The sequence below is a fragment of the Capra hircus genome, chromosome 3, assembly GCF_001704415.2.
Source record: "Capra hircus breed San Clemente chromosome 3, ASM170441v1, whole genome shotgun sequence".
In the NCBI taxonomy this organism is placed as follows: domain Eukaryota; kingdom Metazoa; phylum Chordata; class Mammalia; order Artiodactyla; family Bovidae; genus Capra; species Capra hircus.
In genome coordinates, this window is record NC_030810.1 from 119,574,341 (window position 1) to 119,602,190 (window position 27,850).

General features: G+C 43.8%; 1 protein-coding gene across 5 annotated transcripts in view; it reads right to left on the reverse strand.

Moving 5' to 3' along the window:
- GPR161 (G protein-coupled receptor 161) overlaps window positions 1–27,613 on the reverse strand; it is a 60,922-nt gene extending 33,309 nt beyond the window's left edge. For 3 of the 5 annotated variants that reach the window (XM_018046463.1, XM_018046462.1, XM_018046458.1), the window contains exon 1: window positions 26,266–26,480. The gene's annotated coding sequence lies outside the window, so the exon portion shown is untranslated. Of the gene's footprint in view, window positions 1–25,800; window positions 26,067–26,265; window positions 26,481–26,710 lie in introns of those variants that run through there. The other 2 variants (XM_018046460.1, XM_018046461.1) reach the window with 2 other exon arrangements.

A 27,850-nucleotide genomic window follows, 5' to 3' on the forward strand; every position in this document is an offset into this window, starting at 1 on the left:
ACATCAACACCAAGCTTTATAAAAATAAACTTGGGAGCTTTAAAACCAAGATGAAATTAAAACTCTAAACAAAATGGAAGCTCTTAAAGGTATGATTGTACTAAAAATATTCCTAACAAGTTAGTTTATACTCAGGCCAGAGACTTAGTTATGGCTGTTACCCAACACCTGGACAAGTGCCTGGCACATAGTAGGTACATCATTTGTTGATAAATGACTAACCTTCAAAAGTTTGTCATTGTTAAATATGAGTGTTAGCATAATAAATGTAGCCACTAAAGAAAGCTACAATCCAAAAGATTGTTAAAGCTTCCAATCCAAAAGATAGGTGGAAAAAAGGAGAAAGTACTGTTTGACATGGTTCCCCCCCAGTGGCCCTATTAGCAGGGACACTAGAGAACTCAGAATCAGAGAACCCAGAGTTGGCGGCCGTCCTTGAGATCATCTGGTCCAGTTCACCCTAGAAGGCAGAAGGGGAATGTGGTCAAAGAGCTGCCCAGGAAAATCCAAAACCCTAGCCTCTGGCACAAGCCCCAGCAAATCCCCCAAGAGTGTACTTTAACAAGACAGAGGATTGGGAATATCCCAGCCAGGGAAGGCTTCCTGGCAGGCGACCAGCCTACTCAGGGCTCAACAAGCCAGGGCATATTGAATGTAAGCAAACTCAAGAGTGACTCACATCACCACTCTCCTGGCCAGTGATGCTGCCAGGTGCAAAGGTGTTTCTGACTCCCACTCTTCCTACGTCCTGCCCTGAGCAAATACGTCACTTTGGGCTGCAACTCCAAGAAACAATATGACTAGAACACAACTGAGGCTTGAATAAACGTATCGAAAACCATCCCTGGGAAAGAGAGCTAGCCCACTGAGCCACGTCACCAAGAAAGGCTGGATATGTCCTTGTCTTTCCTATCATGGCTCCAAGCGTCACAGCCAGTCCTCTTTGGGAACCGCCTTTGGTTTTCTTGAATATTCCCAGAGACATACATCTGCTGGGTTAGATTACTGACAACAACCTCAAATCATTCAAAGCCAAATCTTGTCACCCGAGGGAGAGATCAAAAACCTTTTGTGTTAATAAACAAGGCAACACTATAGGATATTGAGACAGGTATCTATTGTGTTTTATAGACCAGCCTGCATGCTAATTCCCACGAAATAACTCTAGAAACGTCTTGCATTGCAAAAACAGAATTACTACAATATAAAGGTGGATTCTCTTGCTTTCCCTTATTTAACTGGATAAATTCAGATATGTTCTGGTTCCATCTCATATTTTTACCTAGAATTCTGATTTTCATCAACCTATAGTGGTCCTGTACTTGTTAGAGGTTGTGTGGCATGGTGGTTAAGTGTACAGACTCTAAAGACTACCTAGGATTGAAGCTCAGCCCTGTAAGAAAGAATATTACCTTTCTGAGGGGCTTAAGAATCCGTCTGCCAATGCAGGGGATGTGGGTTCCCTGGTTGGGGAACTAAGCGCCCATCTGCGGCAGGGCAATAACGCCACGCGCTGCAACCAGAGGGGCCTGCAAGGTCTGCAGCCCGTGCTCCACAACACAAGGAGTCCGCACGCCACAGCCAGAGGGGACCGTGCTCGACAGTGAAGAGCCCACGCGCCACAATGAAGACCGAGCACGGCCAAAGAGAAGAAAAATAAATACGAAGGAATTTTCCAAGAACACTATCTTCCTCACCAAATAGTCGTGAGGACCAAGTGAGCTCATTTACATCAAGTACCTAGGACAGGATCTGGCACACAGTGAGCCTTCACTTCATATTATGGCTCTACTTAAAGAGTTCGCCCTGACTCTGCTTTGGGAAAGGACCTTCCCATACTTTGAGGCCACGGTCACAGGACCTGGGACACTGGCTGGAACAGCTGGAGCACGGCCTAGCCTGTGGGCCTAGCATTGCTGGCCATCTTGGACACTACAAGGAAGCAGCTCACAGACAAAAAAGGGCAAGAGAATGAGAACGAAAGGGAGAGAGAAAGAGGAAGATGGGGAGAACACTGAGTCAGTCCATTCACAAATGCTGGTGAAATAACATGCGATTCTGAATCTTCTCGTTCTTCTCAGTTATTCGAGCCAGTGATTTTCTCCTTCACTTATGCCAATTTGACTAGGTTTCTGTCACTTGCAACTTGAAGAATCCTGACTGGTACTCTGATACACCATGATCTGATACAGCCCATCAAGACTCCACCTCTCTGGACACTGATACCAGGAACCTTCCCTTTCTCATGGTTAGGCCGACTCCTCAGGCACAGCTCTGCCTACCTCAGTCTCTTTCTTGAGAAATTTTCTTCTTGTCACAGACCATGCCACAGACCCATGGACCCTAGTATCATGGAGTTTCTTCATATGGAAGCGTAAGTAAGTTTTTCACCTCCCAGGAGATCCGTGATCCAGTCCACAAGCCACTACAAGGAAAAGGAGACCTCATTCACCTCTCAAATATCCATTACAAATGGGGCCATCTAAGCAACAGCCTGAGATTCCACAGGCCAAGGCCAAGGCCAAGGCTCAGGCGAGTGTTGTGAGATCATGCTGGTCAGTAGGAGGCAGACTCCTGGCACCGCTCTAACAACGGTAATGGACACGACAAGATACACCTGACCTCTTTGAAAGTCTTCTCCAGAGAAAACAGTTTCTTTTAGGATATCTCTTCTGATATGCTTAAACAAACACAACTGGGGCAGTGGCTCATTCTGCGGCTTCCCATTTCTATGAAGAGGTGAGCAGCAGCCTATGGGACTGCCAGATGCCCTCATCTAAAGAAATCAAATGCCAGTAGGTTGGTGTATGATAGGTTCAAATAAACAACCCTCCAGGGAAGGAAATGTTTCCAAACACCACTTCAAATAAACTCAAGTGAAATCACTGTGATGTTATTTTGGCTATATTTTCAGATCTTCAACTCAGCACCTCAAAGCGTTTTACACATCAATCACCAACTGGAGCAGTTGAGGGGGTGGAGGTGGGGAAAATATTCAAATTAACAACCCTGTCTTCCACTGAGGCAACTGAGATAGACAGTGAACCCCCACCCCCATCCCACCCACAAACCAGACCACACAACTCGTTGATAGCCAGAAAGAGATCCCAGGATCCCTGGGTCTCCTTCCCTGCATTCTTTTGTCCTTCGCTGGCACACACATGAAAGTTGTTCCAAAGACGGTGGGTTGATGACTTGACCTCTGCAGCCCCAGAGGAAAGTGTCCACCCAGCCAGCCCAGGGTCTGTTACAATGCACAGTGCTTTGTTATTGTCCCCACAAGGGCACCATAAACCTAGTAATTTCCTCTTCCAAAACATCCCACTTCACCTGTGAAGCAGGTCTGAACCCTGGGCTGTTTGCGAGCATGTACCAGAAGATGGAAAAGAAGCTAGAGTCCGAACCCCAGTGACCCTGTGGTCCTTGGCTGAATTCTTGGTTTGCCAGTGGGAAAGACCTGGCTTTGGTCTCCTCTGTATATACATCAAACAACATCACCAACTCCAACAATTTCCTTTGTAGGGATTGAAAGTCCGGAGTCTAGGGCTCTTCACTGACCATGACCCTTTCCACAAAGGTGTCAGCCATAACTCTGTCTGATGTCTTTCCAAAACTAAGCTCTTGTTTCTCAGCAAAAACATTTCCCAAGGCTCAGTACTTGATCCATTCCTTCCTCTCTATGCCCTTGAGAATCTTACCCATTTCAAAAGTGTTCCTTAGTTATTATTAACTAATAACAATCAGTATTGGCAAAACAAAGTGCAACAGACAGCGTGATTTTGCACACGTCATTTCACCTCTGGAATAGCTTTTAGTAGGAACTGTCCTCCTCCCCGTTTCAGAGAAGCAGCACGACATATGGTTAAGAGCATGAGCTAAACTAGAGAGCCTGGGCTCACATCCCAGCTCCACTGCCTAATGGCTCTATGATCTTGACATGTTATCTGACCTCTCTGGGCATCAATTCCCCACTCTGTCAAATGGAGATAATACTCCTTGCTTAGGGGTAAGTACCTCATATGGTTGATGGACAAAAATCAATGAGTTAGTATTTGCAGAGTGCTTAAAATAGAATTTGGTACCACATAAGTGTTTGTTAAATGAATACAGCGGGGAAATTGAAGCTCAGAAAGGTTAAGTGCCCAGTTCAAGAGAATATTTGATAACAGCTCTCCAAGTTGGTCCTATGGCTATGAAACTACTTTCAATTTATCTACTCACCACAGCAGGTAAGATTCAACATGGTGTGGCCTCATCTAAATTCCAGTCTTTTCACCCACCAGCCCCTTTTTGTGCATTCTGCTCCAGCCAGCTATGCTTACATGCTGCCATTTCCAATTTGCTCTGGCTTCTGCCTTGAGTTGGAATGCTCTCCCTGCTTGCAGAATGAATTAATAAAGATTTATGAATTATAAAGTGTTACTGATCTATTGGTCTAATAACTTGATTGAGAGAGAGAAAGAAATAAACAAATAAATACGGGGGGGGGGTGAGGCTTTAAAGAGATTCAAAAATATACCAAGTCACAACCTTGAATTTGGCAATGATTTCTTGGATATGATGCCAAAGGTACAAGCACAAAAGAAAAACTGACAAACTGAACTTTATGAAAATTTTAAAAATGTGTATATCAAAAGATACCAGGACAGACTTTTGGACTCTGTGGGAGAGGGAGAGGGTGGGATGAATTGGGAGAATGGCATTGAAACATGTATACTAAGAAACGAATACGTAAGAAACGAATCACCAGTCTAGGTTCGATACAGGATACAGGATGCTTGGGGCTGGTGCACTGGGATGACCCAGAGAGATGATATGGGGAGGGTGGTGGGAGCGGGGTTCAGGGTTGGGAACTCATGTACACCTGTGGTGGATTCATGTCAATGCATGGCAAAACCAATACAGTATTGTAAAGTAAAAAATAAAATTTAAATTAAAAAAAAAAGAAAGAAAAAGATACCAGGGACAGAGCAACACACAGGTTGAGAGAAAATATTTGCAAATCATATCTAGGACTATAAATTAATATTCAGCATATATTAAGAACTCCTGAAATTCAACAACGAAAGTCTCCATATTCAAAAAAGATACATGACTAGCCAATAAGCACATGACAAGATGCTCAACTTCACTGATCCTTAGGAAAAGCAAAGCAAAACTATAAGGTATCACCTCACACTCATTAGAATGGCTACTGTCCAAACAAAACCCAGAAAATAATAAGTGCTGATGAGGATGTAGAGAATCCAGAACCCTTGTAGACTGTTGACGGGAATGCAAAATGGTACAGCTACTGAGGAAAACATTACAGCAATTTCTTAAAAAATTAAACACAGAATTACCATATGATCCAGCAATTCTGCTTCTGGATATATACCCCAAATAACTGAAAGCAAGATCTCAAAGAGAGGGGCTCCGCTGGTGGTCCAGTAGTTAAGAATCTGCCTGCCAATGCAGGGGACATGGGTTTGATCCCTGGTTTGGGAAGATCCCACATACCGTGGGGCAACTAAGCCCATGAGCCCTAATCCCGTGCTCTGTGACACAGAAGCCACCACCAGGAGAAGCCCACAGGCCACCACTAGAGCGAGGCTGCACAGACAGGCACTGCAGCCCCAAATAAATATACAAACAAACAGAAAAAGTGACTGACTGTGGAAAGGCCTCAAAGAGATATCTGTACACCATGGTTCAGAGCAGCATTATTTGTGGTAGCTAAAATGTGGAAGAAATCCAAGTGTCCACTGACTGTGAAACGATAAGCATAATATGGCATATCCACAGAAAAGAACATTATTCAGCCTTAAAGAGGAGAGAAACTTTGACGTATGATACGACATGGATGAATTTGGAGGACATTATGCTAAGTGAAATAAACCAGCCACAAGAAGACAAATATTGTATGATTCTACTTGTATGAGGTACTTAAGAGTAGTCAGAATCATGGAGACAGAAAGTAGAATGGTGGTTGCCAGGGGCTGGTAAGAGGGAGACAGGAGAGTTGTTTAATGGGTTTAGTTTTGCAAGGTGAAAAGAGTTCTGGAGATAGATGGTGACAATGACTATGCCATATAAATGTACTAAATACTACTGAAAGAAAGTGAAAAGTGAAGTCACTCAGTCGTGTCCGACTCTTTGCGACCCCGTGGACTGTAGCCTACCAGGCTCTTCCATCTTTGGGATTCTCCAGGCAAGAATACTGGAGGGGTAGCCATTTCCTCCTCCAGGGGATCTTCCTGACCCAGGGATCAAACCCCAGTCTCCTGCATTGCAGGCAGATGCTTTACCCTCTGAGCCACCAGGGAAGCCCCCAGTATTACTGAACTGTACACTTAAAAATGGCTCAGATGATACATTTTATGTTAGGTATATATATTTTACAGCTATTAAAAAGTTGGAAAAAATATACCAGGGTATCTTCTTTTTAACTTCTCTCCTCATGGGATTTAGAGAGTCATGAAATGAAGGAAGTCGGCTATCTTCCTGATGTCTCAACCACTGATGAAAAGAACTGCAGACAGTGTATAAACTGCTCCTGCAGTAGAGGAGGAAACATAAGCTATGTCTGCACCATATCATTCCTCACTAGGAACGAGTCCAGCAGCAACTTCCAAGGTAAACTCACTGAGTGAAACAATTCATCATGTTGCACTGTCCCCAGATCACATAAAGCAAACCTCACTGTTTGTTCATCAAGCTCCTCTGGTGCAGTTTTTGTTACGCATGTTAGAGAATATGAGGAACACTCAGTACTAAGCCAAGCTGGACTCTGAGCCATGGACTGTTGAATGTTTTCAAAGGGCCACTGGCCTCCCTCCCAAGCCTGGCCCAGCAACACTGAAAGCGGCCATCATCGTCCTTGTGTATGCTGGCCAACACAGATGGGGAGGGTTCACTTCAGCCTCCTAGAAAATCCACAAACAACCAGCTGAAGTCATGATGAAGACAACAGAAAGGCGCTTTAGGAAAAGGGAGAGAAACCAGTGGCGGGCTGACCACAGCTCTCTGGGGAAGCCTTAGCAGACTGAAGGTCAAGCAAGACCTCACTATGGAAATAGCTTTCTGAGCTGGACACCCAGCCTGGACCACACTACTTTCCCAGGTGGCAGAAGAGCAGAAATGCCAGCTTTCCCAGGGCAGGCTCAGGAAAGCCTCCACAGATGCTGGCCAAGGCCATCCTGCCTGGAGCTGGGACCCTAGCAAACCCCAAAGGCAAAGCTGGGTCAGGTCAGGTCAGGCCTGCTCAACTTGGTCCAAGTCAACCTGATGCTGCTGCTAGATGTTCCCGTGGTGATTCCCAGGGCAAATGGACCAAGGGTCTGGTCAGGAGCTGGGTCTCAGGCAGAGAGAAGCCAATACCACTCCCTGGAGTTCCTGACTGGTTACTCAATATCTCTACTTGAGTGGCACAGGTACCACAAGCCTAACATGTCCAAAATCAGACTTCAAATCCTTTGCCTCTCAAATCTGTTCTTTCCATGTCTCTTCAACTCAAGCTGTGGTATCTTCATCCTTCCAGTTGCTCAGACCCTAAACTCTGAGTTCACTTCTGACTCCTTACTTTCACTCACATCTCCTGCCTGATCCATTGGCAAATCTACTGGCTAATGGATCTACTTTTGAAATGTATCTAGTATTCAACTCTGTCTTTCTATCTCTGCTACCATCACTCTAGTCCAGGTTATGTTATGTCTTCTCTGCATTATTAAAATCACTTTCTCACTAAAGAGAAAGCATCTGCATCCACCATTGTCCCCACCCTCAACACAGCAACCAGAGTAAGCCTGTTAAAATAGAAGTCAAAACACATGAACAAGTCACTGCTTATTTAAAACCCCAAAAGTATTCCCCTATCACTTAGAATAGGCCCTGCATCATCTGGCTCTCCACTACTGGTCCAATTTCATAATAAAAATTACTTTTTAACTGCCATTACTATTTGTCAAACATATCAAGCATGTGTCCACCTAAGGGCCTTTGCACTTGCTGCTTCCTATGTCTGGAATGCCTGCCTTTATCCAAGGTATCATTGTAGGTTGCTCTCTCACTTCCTTTCAGTCTTCAAGTCACCTTTTCAGCAAAACCTTCCCAATCCACACAACCTAACATTTCATACCCCTCTCTAACATTTCACGGCCCCATTCCTTTTCTTTACTTTTCCTCCTTACTGCACGTGTATGTACTTATTTACTTATCTCGTTAATGTATCTCTCTCACACCAGACTGTATGCTCCAAGACAGTAAGAAATCTTGGGTCTGTACATTTTTGGGTCAGCACCTAGAACAGCACCTGGCAAATGACAGGTGCCCAATATATGTGATAAATGAAAGTGTGAATTAACAGTGGAACACTGGACACCTTTGCACACAAGGCGTTATCTTACCTTTAGAGAATTATTTTTGCAGATGTAGCAAACACTATTCATTATCCAGTCAATAACCATCCTCCCCTTTCTCCTGTCAGCAGATCCCTGACTTGATGTGGTGTACTATTAGTTTGATGCAAAAGTAATTGTGGTTTTTGCATTGTTAAAATATATCTTTTGATATTGAAATACATTCTAAATAACAGTCATATTATACATGATTTTAATGTGCTTTTATCTTTCTTTTTTTTTTTGCTAATGACTTATCAGTTGCTGTTGATTTTATCTTTATTTTAGACTATGGAACTCATGTTAAACAAAAAGCAAATTTGAAGGATTTTCTTATTTGAGTTCAAAATGGGTCATAAAGCGGCAGAGAAAACTCACATCAACAACACATTTGGCCCAGGAACTGCTAATGAATGCACAGTGCAGTGGTGGTACAAGAAGTTTTGCAAAGGGGACAAGAGGCTTGAAGACGAGAAGCACAGTGGCCAGCCACCAGAAGTTGACAACAACCGAGAGGATCATCGAAGCTGATCCTCGTACAGCTACACGAGAAGCTGTCGAAGAACTCAACGTCAACCATTTTACAGTTGTTCAGTGTTCGAAGCCAATTGGAAAGGTGAAAGAGCTCAACAAGTGGGTGTCTCCCGAGCTGTACACGCAAGCTCAGTTGCTTCAACCATGTCCAGCTCTGTGTGACCCTAGGGACTTTAGCCTGCCAGGCTCCTCTGTCCATGGGATTCTCCAGGGCAAGAACACTGGAGTGGATTACCATGCCCTCCTCAAATGAGGAGGGGAATGGACCTCAAATGAAGAGAACTGTTGTTTTTGAAGGGTTGTCTTCTCTTATTCTACACAACAATGAACCATTTCTCTACTGGGTTGTGATGTGTGATGAAAAGTAGATTGCATACAAAGACCAGCTCAGTGATTAAACTGAGAAGAAGCTCCAACGCACTTCCCAAAGCCAAAATTGCCCCCAAAACAGCTCATGGTCACTGTTTGGTGGTCTGCTTCCCATCTGATCCACTACAACTTTCTGAATCCCAGAGAAACCATGACATCAGTTCAGCAAATTGATGCGATGCACCGAAAACTGCAACACCCTCAGCCAGCACTGGTCAACAGGAAGGGCCCGTCCTTCCCCACAACACCCGACTGCAGGTCTCACAACCAACACTCGAAAAGTTGAATGAATTGGGCTAGGAACTTTTGCCTCATTCACCATATTCACCTGATCTCTCACCAACTGACTACCACTTCTCTGAGCATCTCAACAACTTTTTGCAGGGAAGACGCAAAACATGTCTGTATAACTGAACCACTTTGCTATACGCCTGAAACTAACACAATATTGTAAATCAGCTTGACTTCAATTTTTTTAAAAATGCACACATACTCACAAAACAAGAGCGAGAGAGACAGGACCTCCAGTAACAATTTCCCCTTCAAAAATGCACCACAACCCAAGCTGATCCTTGGAAATGCCTCATTCTAGAAACATGAGTTTTATGAGTTGGTGGGGTTTTATCACCTTAAAATGTCAAACTCTGTTTCAAACCTTTTTAGGCAAAATTCATGAAAATCTATCACACATTTTCCTATATTTGAAAATAAGGTATACAGATCATAATGATTTTCACGATGACTCAAATTCATTAAATACCAAGATAAATGGAATTCTGACCTCAGATTTCAGTGCTAATGGAATACTCTCTTTAGAAACTTTAGAGAAGACTGCTCAGCTTCCCAGTTACTCAGCTATGGGTTTATCCCTGTGAGTCTTTATTACATAATTGAAAACACAGTTGATTGCCTCAAGCTGGGTAAGGGCAATGTGATTTCCTTTTATATTGCGTTGGCCAAAAAGTCTGTTCAGCTTTTTTCAAAACATCTTACAGAAAAACCTGAACTTAAAACAAAAACAAAAACAAATCTCTTTTAATCAATTTATTTATTTGGCTTAAAGCGATGGGACTACCAGACCATCTTATCTGCATCCTAAGAAATCTGTATGTAGATCAAGAAGCAACAATCCCAATAGGACATGGAACAATGAACTGGTTCAAGATTGGGAAAGGAGCACATCAAGGCTGTACATGAACCGTGAACTTCTAGATGTTCAAGCTGGATTTAGAAAAGGCAGAGGAACCAGAAATCAAATTGCCAACGTCCTTTGGATCATCGAAAAAGCAAGAGAGTTCCAGAAAAACATCTACTTCTGTTTATTGACTATGCCAAAGCCTTTGACTGTGTGGACCACAACAAACTGTGGAAAATTCTTCAAGAGATGGGAATACCAGATCACCTGACCTGCCTCCTGAGAAATCTGAATGCAAGTCAAGAAGCAACAGTCAGAACTGGACATGGAACAGTAGACTAGTTCCAAATCAGGAAAGGAGTATATCAAGGCTATATATATATTGTCACCCTGCTTATTTAACTTATATGCAGAGTATATTATGAGAAATGCTGGGCTGGATGAAGCACAAGCTGGCATCAAGATTGCCAGGAGAAATTTCAATAACCTCAGATATGCAGATGACACCACCCTTATGGCAGAAAGTGAAGAAGAACTAAAAAGCCTCTTGATGAAAGTGAAAGAGGAGAATGAAAAAGTTGGCTTAAAACTCAACATTCAGAAAACTAAAATCATGTCATTCTGTCTCATCACTTCATGGCAAATAGATGGAGAAACAATGGAGACAATGACAGACTTTATTTTGGGGGGCTCTAAAAATCACTGCGGATGGTGACTGTAGCCATATTAAAAGCTGCTTGCTCCTTGGAAGAAAAGCTATGATAAACCTATACAGCATATTAAAAAGCAGAGACATCACTCTGTCGACAAAGATCCGTACAGCCAAAGCTATGGTTTCTCCAGTAGTCATGTCCGGATATGGGAGTTGGACCATAAAGAAGGCTGAGCACCAAAGAACTGATGCTTTCGAACTGTGGTGTCAGAGAAGGAGAAGACTCTTGACAGGACTTCAAGGAAATCAAACCAGTCAATCCTAAAGGAAATCAGTCCTGAATATTCACTGGAAGGACTGATGCTGAAGCTGAAGCTCCAATACTTTGGCCACCTGATACGAAGAGCCACCTCTTTGAAAAAGACCCTGATGCTGTGAAAGATTGAGGGCAGCAGAAGAGGGTGATGGAGGAGATGGTTGGATGGCATTGTCAATTCAGTGGACATGAGTTTGAGCAAACTTTGGGAGACAGTAAAGGACAAGGAAGCCTGGTGTGCTGCAGTCCAGACTGTAGCCTTTTTGTGGGGTCACAAAAAGTCACAAGACAGAACAACTGAACAGCAACAAACTTATTTGGCTGAGTTGGGTCTTAGTTTTGGCACATGGGATCTCCGCTGCGGCACACAGATTCTCTAGTTGTGGCACGAGGGCTTAGCTGCTCTGTGGCATGAGGGTTCTTAGTTCCCTGACAATGGTTCCAATTTGTGACCCCTTCACTGCAAGATGGATTCTTAATGACTGGACCCCCAGGGAAGTCCCCTAGAATGAACTTTTTGGTCAACTCAGTACCAAGTGTGCCTTGCATATTCTGTTTCTTTTTGAAACTTTCTCTGTAACTTATTCAAACTTTGGCTGCCGTTTTCACTATACAGAGACTATTTACCTGTAGCTTTTCTTGTCAAGCTTATTAAAGGTCTATGTAAAGTAGAAGCTGATATACTGAGGAAGGGCCTCAGTGCAAAGTTCTCCAGGTATGGCTTCTGTCAGACAGATGCCATTCCCTTCTGCACCTTTGGGGAAGGTCGATTTTCTACTTCTCAGCATTTTGCCAGATAAGTGACATGCTAACTGTATTTATATGGCCCAAATGAGTAAGAAAAACAAAGCCCCCGCCCCCAAAAAAAGAAAAAGGCCCTTGAAATAGCTCAGAGCTTTCCATTTAACTTTAATATTTTTTAAAATGATAAAAGGGAAACTACTGAATTTTTAAAAAAGATTGTCAAGTCCTATTGGATTTTATGCCACCACAAAGACAAATAGATAAGTGCAGATAAATGTTATATACTGAATGACTTATATTAGAATTTTCCAAAAGGCAAAATCTAAAAAACATGAATTTCTTGAAGAGACTATAGCTATATTTGCAGATAATATTTGCACAGATCTGCATAGCAAGGTAGAGATTATTTTTTGGTTACCTTGCTTCCCTCTTATTTTTATTTCCTCTATAAACTATCCTATCACACATTGTCTTAAGTCATGCATTCCCAAACTCTGGGTGGCTGTTACTTTCTGCAGGCCAAATAAATGATGCTGTGCACATATGTGAACTATTATTCTTCAATAATAAATTCTTCACAATAAATATGCTATTGTGGTCAATAACACTTGAATTCATCTTTTACACTGTTATTGATTCACATGAGCTCTCTGTAATTAAGCATTTTCTTTTTTTCTGACTGAAGTGGTACCAAAAGCACAGGTGGATCCACACAGCCTGGCAGAGCTTGGTGATCACTATCATAAGCCCTTGCTGACATTTATACAGATAGCATCTGAGGGTGCTTACATTGACCTTAGCAGCAAAAGTCTCAAGAAGCCTTTCTGGAATATCCCAACCTCACAATGACCCTGATCACCCTTTACATCTAGTTCTTTAATATTATCTTTTCAGGCATGCTTGTCTTAGCAAAAATTTTTATTTTAGGTGAGTATGCTTTCCCTTGCCGATGGATTATAAATTCCTCCTCAGTTTCCCCTTTGAATTCCCAACAGTACTCTGAATGTGGGATTTTATATCCCCCCTACTCACAGTAATATCTATTTTGATCTGATATTCAATAGAAAGAATATGTTTTTCAGACTCTTAACTAAACCTCGGTTTGAATTTCATGTGACTACATGCTGTCTCCTAATTCTCTGAGCCTCAATTTTTCCAAAAGATCAAAACAGTGGAATTAACCAACTTCATATGATTACCAACGAGAATATATGATAACATGTGTGAAAGCAGCTAGCAGAGTGACTGTCAGGAGATGGACTTCAAAAAATGTTTAAGAAAGCTACTTAAGACATGAAAAGAAAACGCAATTCTCCTTTTCCCATTCAAATTTTAATTAAAACCAAAGAGGTTTCATTTGACCACTAAGTGAATAAAAGAGAGGAGAGAAAGGCTGTTGAGAAAGACTGAAAAATGGAAACACGTCTGACTCCACTGGGGGCTCAGGGCTGACAGCTCAGTCAGCAGGAAAGCACTCAGCCAAGAACTCAGCTGCTTGGTAACCACTAAGGCTCAGTTCCAGCTGAGTCAGGCTCTCAGGCACCCAGGTGACCAGCTGACTGAAAAACATGCAATTTTAATTTACCTACATCTGTGGTGAGGGGTACTGATATTCCGGGCCACAACCCCTTCCCTGAGAGAGCAAATCTCATCTTTTAAAGCCAAAGATAGAGTCAAGATGGCTGGGAGGGTCTGAAAATGTCTAATTAGAAGACTCTAGATCATAATCAAACTCAGTTACTACCCCAATATTTCACAAGAGTGGTTCTCAAGGAGGGGTGATTTTGCCTCCACTTCCACTTCAAGGGATATCTGGCAATTTCTGGAGACGTCTTCGGTTGTCACATCTCAGGGGATGCTACTAGCATCTAAGGCCAAAGATGCTGCTAAACATCCCATAATGCACTGGGAAGCCTCTTGCTCACCTCCAACAAAGAATTATCCAGCCCAATATGTCAGTGGGGCTGAGGTTAGGAAAGCCTGTTCTATAGGAGTAACTGGGTTCATTCTACTTGTTCCTACGTATACTAACGAACAGATCAAGAAAAATAAAATTCCCTCCATAAACAAATTTACATACATGCTCCAAGAAGACAAGAGACAGAAGCTATGTTGAGAATAAGGCTGAGTTGATTACTTCTGTCACAAGATAACTAATGATTCCTATGCTAATTGGTTTTACCCTTTATTATTTGTTTTACTTATTATCTTCATTCCAGTTCAGTACAGTCGGTCAGTTGTGTTTGACTCTTTGCGACCCCGTGAACCGCAGCACACCAGGCCTCCCTGTCCATCACCAACTCCCAGAGTTCACCCAAACCCATGTCAATCGAACTGGTGATGCTATCCAACCATCTCATCCTCTGTTGTCCCCTTCTCCTCCTGCCCTCAATCCTTCCCAGTATCAGGGTTTTCAAATGAGTCAGCTCTTTGCATCAGGTGGCCAAAGTATTGGAGTTTCAGCTTCAGCATCAGTCTTTCCAATGAATATTCACGACTGACTTCCTTTAGAATGGACTGGTTGGATCTCCTTGCACTCCAAGGGACTCTCAAGAGTTTTCTCCAACACCACAGTTCAAAAGCATCAATTCTTCAGCACTCACCTTTCTCTATAATCCAACTCTCACATCCATACATGACCACTGGAAAAACCATAGCCTTGACCAGACAGACCCTTGTTGACAAAGTAATGTCTCTGCTTTTCAATATGCTGTCTAGGTTGGTCATAACTTTTCTTCCAAGGAGTAAGTGTCTTTTAATTTCATGGCTGCAGTCACCATCTGCAGTGATTTTGGAGCCCAGAAAAATAAAGTCAGCCACTATTTCCACTGTTTCCCCATCTATTTGCCATAAAGTGACAGGACCAGATGCCACGATCTTCGTTTTCTGAATGTTGAGCTTTAAGCCAACTTTTTCGCTCTCCTCTTTCACCTTCATCAAGAGGCTCTTTAGTTCTTCTTCACTTTCTGCCATAAGGATGGTGTCATCTGCATATCTGAGGTTACCGATATTTCTCCCGGCAATCTTGATTCCAGCCTGTGCTTCCTCCAGCCCAGCGTTTCTCATGATGTATTCTGCATATAAGTTAAATAAGCAGGGTGACAATGTACAGCCTGATGTACTCCTTTTCCTATTTGGAAGCAGTCTGTTGTTCCATGTCCAGTTCTAACTGTTGCTTCCTGACCTGCATACAGGTTTCTCAAGAGGCAGGTCAGGTGGTCTGGTATTCCTAACTCTTTCAGAATTTTCCACAGTTTATCATGATCCACACAGTCAAAGGCTTTGGCATAGTCAATAAAGCAGAAATAGATGTTTTTCTGGAACTCTCTTGCTTTTTCCATGATCCAGTGGATGTTGGCAGTTCCATCTCTGGTTCCTCTGCCTTTTCTAAAACCAGCTTGAACATCTGGAAGTTCACGGTTCACGGATTGCTGAAGCCTGGCTTGGAGAATTTTGAGCATTACTTTACTAGTGTGTGAGATGAGTGCCATTGTGCGGTAGTTTGAGCATTCTTTTGCACTGCCTTTCTTTGGATTGGAATGAAAACGGACTTGTTCCAGTCCTGTGGCCACTGCTAAGTTTTCCAAATTTGCTGGCATATTGAGTGCAGCACTTTCACAGCATCATCTTTTAGGATTTGAAACAGCTCAACTGGAATTCCATCACCTCCACTAGCTTTGTTCATAGTGATCCTTCCTAAGGCCCATTTGACTTCACACTCCAGGATGTCTGGTTCTAGATGAGTGATCACAGCATAGTGATTATCTGGGTCGTGAAGATCTTAAAAGCTCAGCAAACTAAGCTCATAATGCTAAAACTGAGATTATGGCTTAAAATGGTATTCCTTCTGAATATATTTTTCTGATGACTGTATCTGAGACATATGCCATATTATAAAGCCCTGAGGAACAGAGGAGGCCCCTTTCCTCCCTTACCACACTGCCACTTGTTCTGAGACACTCCTAACTTCCCCCTTCTCATTCCTCCCTCAGCTACCTCGAAAAAATGTTTACTTCATACCTATTGAGAGCTAAGCTCGACTTTGCAGCTGCACATAGCACTGAGCAAGATGCTAAAAACCTCTCCTCTCCTGGAGCTTACATTCAGGGAACAGGGGACACAGACAGCAAATAAATAAATAATGAATAAGTATAATTAACATGGCCATATGTTATATATGAAAATTGTCAAGAGTAAATTCTGGGTTCTCAGCACAAGGAAAAAAATTGTTCCATTTCTTTAATTTTGAATCTGTATGAGATGATGGACATTCATTAAACTTATTGTGATAATCATTTCATGGTGCATGCAAGTCAAATCATTATGCTGTATACCTTAAACTTGTACTGTGCTACATGTCAATTATATCTCAATCAATCTGGAAAAACAGGAAAAGAAAAAGAAAATAACTTGATAAAAAAACAAATAAAAATATTAAAAAATACACAAAATAATTCCAAAGAGTGGTGGGTGCTATAAGGATAAGCAAAATGGACTAACGGTGGATGAGCTGGGAGCGAGGAGTCAGCAAAGTCTCTCCAAAGAGCTAAGGATTTCAGCAGAGACCAAAAAATGATGGAAGGGAATTTCAGGTCACGGGAAGAGCCCTTCCAAAGTCCCTGAGTCAGAATGAGCTTGGGATGCTTGAGGAATAGCAAGGAAGCTGGAGAGGAGTGAGTGGAGAGACAGGCTGTGGAAACGGCAAGGGGCCAGATTACACAGGGCACTGTGGGTCATGGTAAGGAATGTGGATGAGACTCCATGTGGGAACAGAGGCCCCTGGAATGATGCATCTGATTCACGTTTTAGAAGGGTTATTCTGCTGCTGGGTGAAGAACGGACTATAGGGCCCATGCATGGAGGCAGAGACACAAGTCTGAGGCTGCTGCTATATCCCTAGTGAGAGATAAAGGCTTGGACCAAGGTTGTGGTAACAGGTGTCAAGAAGGGATCAGGTTCATTCATCTCCAACACTTGAGAGCTGAAAGAAGCTTTTGAAGTAACTCATTCTAATGTGTTATTTTACAGACGATGGACTGGAAGGCCCAAAGAGGTGACGTGAGTTTCTCATAGACATGCTACATTAGCTAAAGAGGCTTACCAGCAAACCTTGACCTTCAACCTTGATGTCAAATTCAAACCCTGACCTCCCTGGTGTCAGAAAGGAAAGACGCTGAAGAAAAGTAAAAGATACAATAATTTTCAATAATTTTAGATGAAAAATGCAAAGAAAAATGGAGATGAAAGAGAGAATTTAGGGAAAATTAATTTTGAGATAGGAGAAGGTTTCCTAAAAGACAGAAAACTTTAAGCCATAGTGAAAAGTCTTATAGACTTAACCACATAAACACTGGAGAAGGAAATGGCAACCCACTCCAGTATTCTTGCCTGAAAAAATCCCATGGACAGAGGAGCCTGGTGGGCTACAGTCCATGGGGTCACAAAGAGTCAGACACAACTGAGCAACCAACACTAACTCATGCTGCTGCTGCTGCTAAGTCACTTCAGTCGTGTCTGACTCTGTGCGACCCCATAGACAGCAGCCCACCAGGCTCCCCCGTCCCTGGGAGTCTCCAGGCAAGACCAATGGAGTGGGTTGCCATTTCCTTCTCCATTGCATGAAAGTGAAAAGTGAAAGTGAAGTCACTCAGTCGCATCTGACTCTTAGCGACCCCATGGACTGCAGCCCACCAGGCTCCACTGTCCATGGGATTTTCCAGGCAAGAGTACTGGAGTAGGGTGCCATTGCCTTCTCTGAACACTAACTCATAAACATTAAACAACCAAAGGTACAATAAGCAAACCCAGGAAGACAAAAAAGGCAAGATACTTGATTTATTAACAAGAAAAGGATTAACATTGTAAAAGACCCTCACAAATTGATGAAATCACCAACAATTCAATGGAAAAATTGTTAAGGGATCTGAAGAAGTATAAATCCATTAATGTGTGTTTTAAGAGTAGACTAAGAAGAATCTATCAGCATTTAAAATGCACACAACTTTGATATGGAGTAGTCTCCAAGATATACATTAAATTTTTAAAATTCTATAAGCAGAATGGGGTATTTAGTATGTTACTATAATAATTTTTTTAGGGAAAGAAAATTGATAATAAAATTGAATATTTTATTTATCTATAAATGCATGTGTATAGAAGAACACAAAAAAAGTGGCAAAATTAGTTCTTCCATGAAAGGGAAATAGAGGGCCAGAGTAGAAGGGAGGTATTACCATTTATAGCCTTTGAATACTACCTACGGGCGGGTCATGGTGGAGAGAGCTGACAGAATGTGGTCCACTGGAGAAGGGAATGGATGGCAAACCACTTCAGTATTTTTGCCTTGAGAACCCCATGAACAGTATGAAAAGGCAAAATGATAGGATACTGAAAGAGGAACTCCCCAGGTCAGTAGGTGCCCAATATGCTACTGGAGGTCAGTGGAGAAATAACTCCAGAAAGAATGAAAAGATGGAGCCAAAGCAAAAACAATACCCAGCTGTGGATGTGACTGGTGATAGAAGCAAGGTCCGATGCTGTAAAGAGCAATATTGCATAGGAACCTGGAATGTCAGGTCCATGAATCAAGGCAAATTGGAAGCGGTCAAACAAGAGATGGCAAGAGTGAACGTCGACATTCTAGGAATCAGCAAACTAAAATGGACTGGAATGGGTGAATTTAACTCAGATGACCATTATATCTACTACTGTGGGCAGGAATCCCTCAGAAGAAATGGAGTAGCCATCATGGTCAATAGAAGAATCCGAAATGCAGTACTTGGATGCAGTCTCAAAAATGACAGAATGATCTCTGTTCGTCTCCAAGGCAAACCATTCAGTATCACAGTTATCCAAGTCTATGCCCCAACCAGTAACACTGAAGAAGCTGAAGTTGAACAGTTTTATGAAGACACACAAGACCTTTCAAAACTAACACCCCAAAAAGATGTCCTTTTCATTCTAGGGGACTGGAATGCAAAAGTAGGAAGTCAGGAAACACCTGGAGTAACAGGCAAATTTGGCCTTGGAATGCAGAATGAAGCAGAGCAAAGACTAATAGAGTTTTGCCAAGAAAATGCACTGGTCATAGCAAACATCCTCTTCCAACAACACAAGAGAAGACTCTACACATGGACATCACCAGACGGTCAACATCAAAATCAGATTGATTATATTCTTTGCAGCCAAAGACAGAGAAGCTCTATACAGTCAATAAAAACAAGACCAGGAGCTGACTGTGGCTCAGATCATGAACTCCTTATTACCAAATTCAGACTCAAATTGAACAAGTAGGGAAAACCGCTAGACCATTCAGGTATGACCTCAATCAAATCCCTTATGATTACACAGTGGAAATGAGAAATAGATTTAAGGGCGAAGATCTGATAGATAGAGTGCTTGATGAAGTATGGATTGAGGTTCATAACATTGTACAGGAGACAGGGATCAAGACCATCCCCATGGAAAAGAAATGCAAAAAAGCAAAATGGCTATATGGGGAGGCCTTACAAACAGCTGTGAGAAGAGAGGTGAAAAGCAAAGGAGAAAAGGAAAGATATAAGCATCTGAATGCAGAGTTCCAGAGAGCAAGAAGGGATAAGAAAGCCTTCTTCAGCAATCAATGCAAAGAAATAGAGGAAAAGAACAGAATGGGAAAGACTAGAGATCTCGTCAAGAAAATTAGAGATACCAAGGGAACATTTCATGCAAAGATGGGCTTGATAAAGGACAGAAATGGTCTGGACCTAACAGAAGCAGAAGATATTAAGAAGAGGTGGCAAGAATACACGGAAGAACTGTACAAAAAAGATCTTCACAACCAGATAATCAGAAAGGTGTGATCACTCATCTAGAGCCAGACATCCTGGAATGTGAAGTCAAGTCGGCCTTAGAAAGCATCATTACGAACAAAGCTAGTGGAGGTGAGGGAATTCCAGTTGAGCTGTTTCAAATCCTAAAAGATGATGCTAGGAAAGTGCTGCACTCAATATGTCAGCAAATTTGGAAAACTCAGCAGTGGCCACAGGACTGGAAAAGATCAGTTTTCATTTCATTTCCAAAGAAAGGCAGTGCAAAAGAATGCTCAAACTACCGCACAATTGCACTCATCTCACATGCTAGTAAAGTAATGCTCAAAATTCTCCAAGCCAGGCTTCAGCAATACATGAACCATGAACTTCCTGAGGTTCAAGCTGGTCTTAAAAAAGGCAGAGGAACCAGAGATCGAATTGCGAACATCCGCTGGATCTTGGAAAAAGCAAGAGAGTTCCAGAAAAAACATCTATTTCTGCTTTATTGACTACGCCAAAGCCTTTGACTGTGTGGATCACAATAAACTGTGGAAAATTCTGAGAGAGATGGGAATACCAGACCACCTGACCTGCCTCTTGAGAAATCTGTATGCAGGTCAGGAAGCAACAGTTAGAACTGGACATGGAACAACAGACTGCTTCCAAATAGGAAAAGGAGTACATCAGGCTGTACATTGTCACCCTGCTTATTTAACTTATATGCAGAGTACATCATGAGAAACACTGGACTGGAAGAAACACAAGCTGGAATCAAGATTGCCAGGAGAAATATCAATAATCTCAGATATGCAGATGACGCCACCATTATGGCAGACAGTGAAGAGGAACTAAAAAGCCTCTTGATGAAAGTGAAAGAGGAAAGTAAAAAAGTTGGCTTAAAGCTCAACATTCAGAAAACGAAGATCATGGCATCTGGTCCTGTCACTTCATGGCAAATAGATGGGGAAACAGTAGAAACAGTGTCAGCCTTTATTTTTGGGGGCTCCAAAATCACTGCAGATGGTGACTGCAGCCATGAAACTAAGAGACACTTACTCCTTGGTAGAAAAGTTATGACCAACCTAGATAGTATATTCAAAAGCAGAGACATTACTCTGCCGACTCAGGTCCGTCTACTCAAGGCTATGGTTTTTCCAGTGGTCATGTATGGATGGGAGAGTTGGACTGTGAAGAAGGCTGAGCACTGAAGAACTGATGCTTTTGAACTGTGGTGTTGGAGAAGACTCTTGAGAGTCCCTTGGACTGCAAGGAGATCCAACCAGTCCATTCTGAAGGAGATCAGCCCTGGGATTTCTTTGGAAGGAATGATGCTAAAGCTGAAACTCCAGTGCTTTGGTCACCTCATGTGAAGAGTTGACTCATTGGAAAAGACTCTGATGCTGGGAGGGACTGGGGTCAGGAGGAGAAGGCGACGACAGAGGATGAGATGGCTGGATGGCATCACTGACTCGACGGACGTGAGTCTGAGTGAACTCTTGGAGCTGGTGATGCACAGGGAGGCCTGGCGTGCTGCCATTCATGGGGTCGCAAAGAGTCAGACACGACTGAGCAACTGAACTGAACTGAACTGATGCCTTATGTATACATCTATCTCCAAACAAGTAAACCTAAAAGTAATTAAATAAACTCAATCTCTTTTTCTGCATAATCCCCAGATCCCAATATACAAAAGGAATTTTGCTTAAATAAATGTTTAAAATATACACTTCCTCTGACCCAACAACTTCACTTCTAAGAATAACTTTTATCCAGAAATACTCTACAAACATAAAGCCTTATGTATAAGCATGTTCACTATCAGTTCAGTCACTCAGTCGTGTCCAATTCTTTGTGATCCAATGGACTGCAGCCCACCAGGCTTTCCTGTCCATCACCAACTCTTGGAGCTTGCTCAAACTCATGTCCATCGAGACAGTGATGCCATCCAACCATGTGATCCTCTGTCACCCCCTTCTCCTGTCTTCAATCTTTCCCAGCATCAGGGTCTTTTCAAATGAGTCAGCTCTTCGCATCAGGTGGCCAAAGTATTGGAGTTTCAGCTTCAGCATCAGTCCTTCCAATGAATATTCAAGACTGATTTCCTTTGGGATGGACTGGTTGGATCTCCTTGCAGTCCAAGGGACTCTCAAGAGTCTTCTCCAACACCACAGTCTAAAAGCATTAATTCTTTGGCACTCAGCTTTCTTTATAGTCCAACTCTCACATCCATACATGACTACTTGAAAAACTACAGCTTTGACTAGACAGACCTTTGTTGGCAAAGTAATATTTCTGCATTTTAATACACTGTATAGGTTGGTTATAGCTTTGCTTCCAAGTAGTGAGTCTTTTAATTGCAGGGCTGCAGTCACCATCAGCAGTGATTCTGGAGCCCCCAAAAATAAAATCTCTGTTTCATTTCCCCACCTATTTGCCATGAAGTGATGGGACCAGATGCCATGATCTTAGTTTTCTGAATGCTGAGTTATAAGCCAACTATTTCACTCTCCTCTTTCACCTTCATCAAGAGGCTCTTTAGTTCTTCTTCACTTTCTGCCATAAGGGTGGTGTCATCTGCATATCTGAGGTTATTGATATTTCTTCTGGCCATCTTGACTCCAGCTTGTGCTTCATCCAACCCGGCATTTCACATGATGTATTCTGCACAGAAGTTAAATAAGCATGGTGACAATATACAGCCTTGACGTACTCCTTTTGTGATTTGGAACCACTCTGTTGTTCCATGTCCAGTTCTAACTGTTGCTTCTTGACCTACATACAGATTTCTCAGGAGGTAGGTCAGGTGGTCTGGTATTCCCATCTCTCTCAGAATTTTCCACAGTTTGTCGTGACCCACACAGTCAAAGGCTTTCGCATAGCCAATAAAGCAGAAGTAGATGCTTTTCTGGAACTCTTTTGCTCTTTCTATGATCCAACAGATGTTGGCAATTTGACCTCTGGTTCCTCTGCCTTTTCTAAATTCAGCTTGAACATCTGGAAGTTCACGGTTCATGTACTGTTGAAGTCTGGCTTGGAGAGTTACGAGCATTACTTTGCTAGCATGTGAGATGACTGCAACTGTGCTATGGTTTAAACATTCTTTGGCATTGCCTTTCTTTGGGATTGGAATGAAAACTGACCTTTTCCAGTCCTGTGGCCACTGCTGAGTTTTCCAATTTTGCTGGCATATTAAATATAGCACTTCCATACTATCATCTTTTAGGATTTGAAATAGCTCTACCAGAATTCCACTAGGTTTGTTCCTAGTGATGCTTCCTTATGCCCACTTGACTTCGCATTCCAGGATGTCTGGTGCTAGGTGAGTGATCATGCCATTGTGGTTATCTGGGTCCCAAAGATCTTTTCGTGAAGATCTGGGTCATGAAGACCAAAATGTGGTCCACTGGAGAAGGGACTGAAATGGCAAACAAGTTCGGTATTCTTGCCTTGAGAACTCCATGAACAGTATGAAAAGGCAAAAAGATATGATACTGAAAGATGAACCCCCCAGGTCAGTAGGTGCCCAATATGCTATCGAGAAGAGTGGAGAAATAACCCCAGAAAGTAAAGAGGCAGAGCCAAAGCAAAACAACGCCCAGTTGTGGATGTGACTGGTGATAGAAGTAAAGCCCAATGCTGCAAAGAACAATACTGCATAGGACAGAATGATCTCTGTTCATTTCCAAGGCAAACCATTCAATATGTTTACTACTATAGCACTGATAATAGATGAAGCTAGAAAAAAATCTCAAAGCCCTTCAATAGGGAAATGTTTAAATGAATTCTGGTGAATCTATACTATAAAATACTATGTAGTCATTTAAAAGAATGAAGTATATCTATGTTATTGGCATTAGAAGACATCCAAGTCTGATTATTAAGTCAAAAAATTAAGTCATGGAGCATATAATTATATATGATCCCCATTTATGTATTTTTAAAGGCATATCCAATATACTAAGGTTGGTCCTAAAGTTGGAAATGCAAATAGTACTTTACCATGTTTTATAATATAATATCAATAAACTATATATTATGCATTCATATTCACCTCTGTTTCCAGGTTTGTTAAACTGGCTAACAAAAACTAGTTGGAAGTATTCTTTTGGTGCAGGACTAGAATCACAGAGATCAGTACTAGTACTGGCTGAATGAATGAAGTATTGAGTCATAAAGTCAATCCTTACTCCAAATTCCAGGTAGCACCACCTCCAATTTTGTTGCTGTTTGTTGCTCTCAAAGAAACACAGCAAGAAAACATCACTTCTGCCCTCCAGTTACCCTTTATTGCATCTCTGAATGGCAGCAAGTACTTCCTAAGGTTGCAAGCTGGCAGTCTGCAGGCTACAACGAGCTTACATACATGATTTAGTTGCCCAGCATACTTTGAAAACTGTTTTGAATTAGTTGCCAATTTTAAAAACATGGAGCTTTCTTCCTTAAAAATGTGTAACTTTCCACCGCCCCCTCCCCTAATTCAGATTAAGCAAAATGCTAGAACCTTGTCACACCTGCTCTCTCTTTACAGAAGGTATGTTCTACACACAGCCCCCACATAGCCATTCTGCACTCAGGCTTCCTGACTGGTCCCAGCAGAGTTTACATCACAGAACTGTACCTCCTTTGGGTGGGATTTAGATCAGCTCCAGTTCACCCTATTCTGTCTTTCACAGAACCCAGGCAACGAACTCCAACCCTCTAATCACATGGCCAGGCCTCATTTCTGACTCCCCCTGCATAGGGCTGCAACATAAAGAAAATGATTTGACTACTTGAGGCTTGGACTTAGTTTCTAAATGCCAAGCAGGCCTCCTTGTGAAAAGTTCCTATTTTTCCCATCAAGGTGGTGGTGTTGTAAGGCAAGGAAAATCCTGAGTTCAAGGACCCACCTGTGTTGGAGCCCATGTGAAAAGTACTGCTAAGTCAAAAGACCTGAGTACAATCTTGGCTCCTTACTTGCTGAGCAGAGTACTTTTCTTGAGTCTCAGTTTCCTCACCTGTAAAAGCTGCTAATAACACTCTAGAGGGCTGTTACATGAATGAAATTTAAAAGTGTGTATTAAAGTGCTTGGAAGCATCTTATAAGTATAAAACGAGTGTAGATTAAGACAGGAGAAGAGAGGCACTATGGAAGAAGTGACTGAAATGGGTGGTTGAATCTCAGTTAAAGAGAGTTGGATGAAGAGCTCCTGTCTGTGCGATCTGAGGTACTTCCCACCACCTCTCTCTGCTGGGGGCCTGGGAAATGCCTTTCCTCACCCATCTCAGTAGCCACGAGGGATTATGAGGGAAAGCCATCTAATATTTTTCGATGCAGCAGCTCTCCAAAGCTCATTTCTGGGTCCAGGTCACAGGTGGAAAAGACGCTGGGCTGAGTCACTGTTGGCTGGATGGGGAGGAAGCACAGCGATGCTCACTCCACCACCATCACCACCACCTTGAGCCTCCCCTCAAACACTAACGCTCCCATTATCTCAACTGGATACATCAAGGAACCTTTCCCTCCAAAACCACACCACCTTCACAGGGAGGAGGTGCTTTCAGGGCTCTTGAGAGCACTGACAACACAGATGAAAGTTACAATTAAAAAAAAAAAACAGTCTGAAAGATGTGAGATAAACTGATAACGCATCGCTGTGTGGTTACCCGAGCAGACCCGTAGACATTCTTATCCCGCATGCCTCTGTCCAAAGGTTTGGACCAGGGCTAAGCTCTGGTCCAGAAGGCGGGCCAAGTACCCCCAAACTAACCGAATCTCTGCTGGCAGACCTGGAGAGCAGAGACGCCTACCCGGCGGCGCCCAAGTGGGCCGGGCGACTTCTGGGCGCACCTTCCGCCCAGCTCGGGAGACAGCGCCCAGAGCCCCGGCCGAGGATGCAGCTCACCTGGTCCTCACGGATTTCGGCTAAGGGTCGAAGCCGCTTCGCCCCGCACACCTGTCCCTGAGGGGACCTTCAAGCCCCTCGGTCCAGGGGGCACGGGGCCGCACCGCCGCCCTCCCTTTCCGGGGGTCTGAGAAAGGGGCTTCCGGCAGCGAGGCAGAAGCCAGGCGGGCTAGTGGGAAGGGCCTCTCAGAAGCCCCGGCCTCAGGGCAGGGCGCGCCCTCAAGACCTTCCCACAGAGAGTCCCGGATCCGCGAAGCAAAGCGGGTGCGCGGGGAAGATAACTCCCTACCTCCAAGGCGCGCGGAGGGGAAAAAAGCGCCGTGGGGGCGGGGAGGCGCGGGGGCAGGGGGCGCGGAGACCCGTCTGGCCTGCACCCCCGCGCCCTCCCGCGCGGCACAAAGCACTCGGCCCCGCTCCATCCCTGCCAGCGCCCCACTTCCCGCCCGCGCCCCGGCGGGCACTCACCCAGAGGCCGCCGCGGCAGCTCAGGGCCGGGTCGGCCCGAGCCGCCTCCCCGCCTCCGTCGCCGCCGCGGCAGCAGCTTCCTTCCTCCCGGCCGCGCTCGGGGGCCGGAGGTTTCGGGTTTCAGCCCGCGGAGCCCCGCTTCGCTCCTCCCGCCGCCCCGCCGCCAGCACGGGTACCCGGCCAGAGCACAGACCGAGTAACTTCGCGGCGCTCGCGCCGCCCGCCCCTTCTCCGCCGTCCCGAGCCCCTCCGCCCGCGGGCCCTCCGAATCCCTCGCGCCCCGCACGGCCCCGCCCGGGCTCCGCGCGCCGCCGCCCCTGCCCACCCCGGAGCCGCCGCTTCCCATCCCTCACACCCCTTCCTTTCGCGTCCGCCCTCCCTCCCGGCCACTTTTCCATTTCTTCCCACGGTCGGCCTCAGCTGCTGCTCTTTGTCTCGCCCTTACCCTCTCGGCCCGTAAACCTTTGTGGTCCCTCTTCAGGCCCTCCCCGCATCCCGTTCCTCCGTCCCAGTTCCAGCTGTTAGGACGTCGCCTTTGCCATTCTCTCTGCATTGCACTTATACTTTCGGATTCTTCCCGTAGGCTCCGCACAGTCCCATTCTCCTCCTCCAGCCTCGCCGTGGACGGCTCCTGGCATCGGCTTTCCTGCTCACCTTTCGTTCATCCAGCGAACGTGCCTGAGCATCTGCCTGCTTCCAGGCACTGTCCCGCACCCTGGGAATATCACAGTGAATCCACCCGCGAAACCAGCCTTTGAGGATCCCACAGCTCCTGAGAGTGGGAGGGTGAATGTAAACAGACCTTTTCAAGGCTACTCTCTACCTCTGAGCCAAGGCCCGGGAGCAGTAACTACAATACACAGACCAGGGCGCTGCCGGTTCAGGGGACAAAACAGTTCTCATATGTGGTTCCCCCCCCAACCCTTCTCAGTTCCCATGTTCTGTAGCATCTCTAGCCTCATGCGTTTTCTGTGCAGCAGTCTTAATAAAAGGACAAAAAGTTGAAGCATACAATAAAACTGCTTTAAAAATGAAGGTAGGGAAGGAAGAAAGAAACGAAAGGAAGAGGAAAGGGGTAGCAAATGAATCAGGTAAGTAGTTATAAAGCCCGGTTCACCAAACTCCAGCAAAAAACTGATGCTATGCCCAGAACAGGATTCAAATAACTGAAATCCATCCATTTTGATAAATGTATTAGTTATTCCCTCGTCTACAAGTTGGCACTGTGGGAGCTGCTTCCTTATTAATATTAGGCCACTGAGTACCATTTTAGAATTATAATTTACTATCTAACACCTGCCAAACACCCAGCTTGTCTTCAGGGACAAAGGAGATAATAGGGACACAAAAAGCACATGGATGCCTGAATATTCCTATGGGACAGCTGCTTTATTTGGTCAAAAACTGGAAGCTGAAACTCCACACAGAATCTAGGTCACCAGCAAGCCAGATGCTTGAAAGACCTTAAAGCAGTCTGTTCTTGAGAGTATTTTAGACTTTTATTCTGAAATCCCTGTTTATTTTTTTAATTTGCATTGACTTAGGCACTGGCTAAGCGCTGTGACCTGGAGAGTCATTTAACCTT